General features: G+C 30.5%; 1 long non-coding RNA gene across 1 annotated transcript; it reads left to right on the top strand.

Moving 5' to 3' along the window:
• The first annotated feature begins 702 nt into the window (after positions 1-702).
• Positions 703-4319, top strand: LOC107877128. The gene is made up of 3 exons (XR_001676177.2): positions 703-823; positions 1324-1382; positions 4153-4319. It is a non-coding gene; the product is annotated as an uncharacterized LOC107877128 (long non-coding RNA).
• The last annotated feature ends 762 nt before the right edge of the window (positions 4320-5081 follow it).

Below are 5081 nucleotides of genomic sequence, written 5' to 3' on the forward strand. Positions count from 1 at the left end.
CTCGACCGACGGGCTATGCCCAGTGACTGAACTCACTAATTTTGGGGTGAAGGGCTTCTTTACGGGCCATCACGGTCCCGACAGTCTGTTGGGCCGGCTATCGCACCTTTGGCAGTTTGATACCCTACTATAAAATGGGCATAACTTCTTACTCTGATATCAGAATAAGATAAAACCAGTGGTGTTAGAAAGAGGAATCAAAGACCTTTCATTTGATATATAGTAGGCCCTCTATTTCATTATATACTAAATGTTATGGTCAATGGAAGTTGACCCAAGTTTAGACATTCACCAAAACTCAATCGATAGAAAAGCTTTCAACTCGTCCTTGAGTTACGGGACCTCTATGATCTTAATTCATGCTCAACTAGATTCTCACACTACATGAGTTATTAACACTCTAAATTTGAATTGGATTTATTGTTTTTGAAACCTTTACGCATAGAAATGACAGTTTATATTCTAGCCCAAAAGTACGGGGTGTTACAATACTGATCTCACTTTTTCACTAATATGAAATAATTTTTCAAAAAAAAGTAAAAAGTTATCATGGTCAAACAGCTACGTGCTTAATTTTGTCAACAATTTGTGTATGTTATGGCTAAATTCTTTTATTAATTTTTCGCGAAAGTGCATCTGTTTTCAATAATTTCCCTCCAAATTACTAGAGCACCTTTAATTTTCATTACATTTAGGGTTCCTCTTTTCCATCATTCAGTTGAACTGGGTTCCTTCTTTTCAATAATTTTCTATAAATCTTTCTTATAATTTTCATTACAGTTCAATGCTTTCATTAAATCAGATGTGTTTTAACGAAAAAATGGTGAGTTCTTTCTTCTAATTTCATTTCTACATGAAGTTTGGTTATCCTCACTTCTAGTTTAGTTTCAGCATCTTCTTTTTCCAAACTTGAGTGGACTTTATTCTATTTATTTTCTTCTTTTCATACAAGCTATAAACTTTGGGATTAGGAAATGATATGATTTGTTTTGAGTGTTAAATTAGTAATCAATGGAGAATTTAGATACCATCTAATTGGCCTTTTGTAACTAATAAAGAGAACAATTCTTTAAGCTTAAAGGGGAAGTTTTTCTTATTTTGTTGATGTTTGATCTGTTTCTTCTTCTTCTGGGTCTCTCTTTTTATCCAGTCATTTTAATAAACATTTATAAAATACATAAAAATTAATACATTTTCCTTTTCTACCTTCTAGTCTTTTCAATGAGTTGTCAGGGTAAAAATTAACACCATGAGGATTTCAATGCCTCTGGTTATTGCTTACGAAAGTTAAATCATTTGTATGAATGTTTTTCTTTTATATAGCGGATCTCAACTTAGTTGGAATTGAAGCTTAGGAGCTGTTGTAAACTCCCCCAAGTGCGGTAATTTAATTACTTTTATTTTATTGTCTTTAGATAAGCTTCTTCAAAAGGTTAGCATAAAGAATTGTGTGTATTTTATTGAAAAAGGAACTTTCTATGAAGACATATTGAGAGTTTCAATTGCATCTTACTGGAATTCATTTTCTCTGTAAAAGTTATGTTCTAAATTTGGCTGTTATTAAGTTAACATCAACTGATATGATCTTACTTTCCAAAATGTTCTTTTATATGTTTGTATAATTAAGTATGTCAAAGTTGTGTAATTTGGAAAGCACAAGGATAAAATATTCAGATCCTCCACCCTACAAAAGCTTTGGTACTTATGGCGATTTATTTTGTAATCTAATTAATTTTATTCTTCTATGTTTATTACTATCTGTTGTTTCAATTATGGGATTACAATTGTGCATGGTTATTGTTTCACTTGCTTTGTATCTTTCTATTTTGTTATCATATTTTCTTGCTACCGTGCTTCAAATTCTTTTCTTATTTGCCGAATCAAAAGTCTATTAGAAATAAACCCTCTGCCCTCACAAAAATGGGGATAAGGTTTGTGGTACATTCTACCCTCTCCAAACTCCATTTGTGCAATTACACTTGATATGTTGTTGTTGAAGCTTCATTCAAGATATACAAGAAAGTCAACTTAAAGGTTATGCCATAGTTAAAACTTCAACCACAGTAGGAAGAATCCCTCCTCAAACCTGATCTAAGAGGAAGATAAGAGGGACTATGGATAAAGACTAACATGAAAGTAAAGATAGTTGACAAAACAATAATAATCACCCCGTTATCAAAGGAAAAAGACATTCTGGATGATGAACATTTATAATAAGTAGGGTAAGGCTTATTCCTTTTTATTTTAAGTGGACTGCAAATTATTCTTGTTTTCTGATGCTATTCTTCCTTTGTTATCAATTGTACTCTATTCTTTTTTCTTTTTTAATTGGGATTTCATAGTTGTTCTCTGATTTTTCAAATAAAGTCCAGATTTCCTTCTAAAATAGATGTTGTGATATCCTCTTCTATTGCGAAATTAATAAAAATGTGTTTAAAATTAAAATGATAGATTTTTCAGTACTAATCATCGAAAACCTAGTAGTAAAATCTCTCCTAATGTCATCTACTAGCTTCTATTGAAGTATCTCCGTGACTATTAGAATAGCAGCTTATAGCCACTAGCCTAAACAGATCATTCATCAAAATCAAACACCTGTATTTCTTCGAAACTAAGCTACTTTGAATGAACTTGTAACTTGTATTGTAAGTCCAACCCTGGCTACTAGGTTATCTGACAATTGAAGCTATCTTGAAACTACTTTGTAGTTTGTTATCGGAGAAAATTTATCATTCTCTTTTGATGTTATAATAGTTTTCGTAGTTCTATCATGTTCAAATTCATTAGTTGTTTTATGTTTAACATACTAGACTTACTGCTACAATTTTCAATATTATTACTGTTTCAAATACTTCAGATAATGCAAATCCTACAAGTGTAAGTATACTTCATCTAATTCATGTAACAATAAAATTTTGGCTGGTTGTATATATTGACAAGTGCATCTATTTTCTTGAATCAATATTTATGTCTACTAAAAAAATTATTATTTGGCTCCAATATTCTACTCATAGTTCTGTGATCATCTAAAACAAAGAGTAAATTTAAATGTTTAACATTTGAATTTGTAAAATCTTGTTGAATTATCCTATTACATTGAAAGTCCTAATAATACATCCCACTATTTAGAGAATGTTGTCCTTGGTTCTCCAAATTACATAACTCATAAAATAGATCCCTCGTTTATTGGTTAAGTACTATTGTCATTGTTATAGTTGATTATAACTTGAAAAGGTAATATTTAAAGTAGATAATAGTATGTGGAATAAATTTGTTGATCTCTTCAAGTGTTATTGGACAACTTGATGGAAAGTTAAAATATTAGCTTGGTCTAATATGTCTTTTTGGCACATTGGATAATTCACGAGTCGAATATTGGTCATTTATCTATAAAAGAAATAAAATCAGCTTATGATTACGGCTGGGGCCACTTGCATACTTCCAGCAAGCACCTATAGTTGCATTAAATATTTGAGATGCTGTTATTACCCATGATTACTTCTTTAGCTCAACACACAAAGTTGTGATTCCATTTCAGGTGCTTTTCAAATGGTCTTGCTTATGAGCTCTTTAGTTTGAAAAAGTCCTAAACCAAACTGGTGCTGACACCTTTATATGCTATAGGTGATAAAACATTTTAAACCTAGGTGATCACCTCTGACTATCAAATAAGGTATTGTATTTGAAATCGAAATTGAAGTTGCAAACTTAATACGATTTAGTAGGTCATCTATACCATGAGGCATCATCTAAGAATATTTTAAAATAATTTTCAGCATTGTTACATATCTCTGCTATACTTGAGTCAGGGATTAGATGGAAACAATACCTCCAACTTTCACCAGGTAGGGATAAAGTTACACACACGGACCTTTTCAAACTCTACGAATGATATTACATTATGTTGTTTGTTCATACTTGTCTCCAAATAAAATATGTAATTACATAATTTGAGAGTCAGGTGTCCAACCAAATTTACACCTTTTTTTGAACTTATGTTGGAATTTAGCTTTGATGGAATTAGAGTTGTGCATTTATTCTTATCTTTTGGTAAAGCCTTGATTTCAAATGTTATGGTTTCATATAGTATTTTTATATGTAATTATATAATTTTTATTTTCTTTTATAAAAATATAATTATTTTTTTTGTAGGATGATAATGTGTCAATCAAGCTGGCACCGTGTTTCACTCAATGCGCAGATTGTAGGAAGATAACTTATGTTAGATTACTATTGGTATGAGATTATAATTTAGTGATCCTGGATGCATGATGTTTTAAATAATTTTTATGTAAGCTAACTTTTACCTTTTAGGAGTATTTGAGACGAAATAGTTGATGTATTTGTTTTGTGTATTGACCCTATCGGTACAATACACATGTAATTTGATTTTATATATACATTTCTTTAAATTGTAGAAGAAACTTGAATTACATATATAGCAACTATTGTCAAGTTGTTGCCGAAGTTGTACAACACGAAGTATTTATTGCCAAAGAGTAATTTGTAGCCACAATAACAGTTGTTGCTGAAAGTCTTTAGCATAGGTTATAACTAAATTTTATGTTAGTTTTTACAAAAATTAAAATTGTTGTGAAAAAATCTAATTTATCGCAACAATAATTTATTGTTGCTACATAGAACTTTGCCAACAAATGTAATTTATTGTTACGATATTTTTTGTTGCATTAAGTCGACTTTTGACAATGATTATTTTTTGTTATTGCAAAAAATTTTTGCATCGGTTGTTATTGCAACGACATATAACAACTTTTTTGTTATTGCCAAAAGTACTTTTTGCAACAATTTCAAATATATGGCAACAAAAAAATTTGTTGGCAAATACCCTCTTTCTTATAGGACACATGTATTAGGCTAACTACATGAAATTATCTAGGCGTATAAGCTTTTTCAAGAATGAATCATGAGAATTAAATTAACCAAATTAATAGTATATACCTATAACAGAACTCAATCATGAAATACAAACATAAAAATAAACTCGTGCATATCATAAGAGCTCAAGGTTGGGGTGAATTGACTATATCATGCATCCCAGTGAAGGTCATTGTTGTGTGGTT

Source organism: Capsicum annuum, chromosome 7 (genome assembly GCF_002878395.1).
Source record: "Capsicum annuum cultivar UCD-10X-F1 chromosome 7, UCD10Xv1.1, whole genome shotgun sequence".
Taxonomy (NCBI): domain Eukaryota; kingdom Viridiplantae; phylum Streptophyta; class Magnoliopsida; order Solanales; family Solanaceae; genus Capsicum; species Capsicum annuum.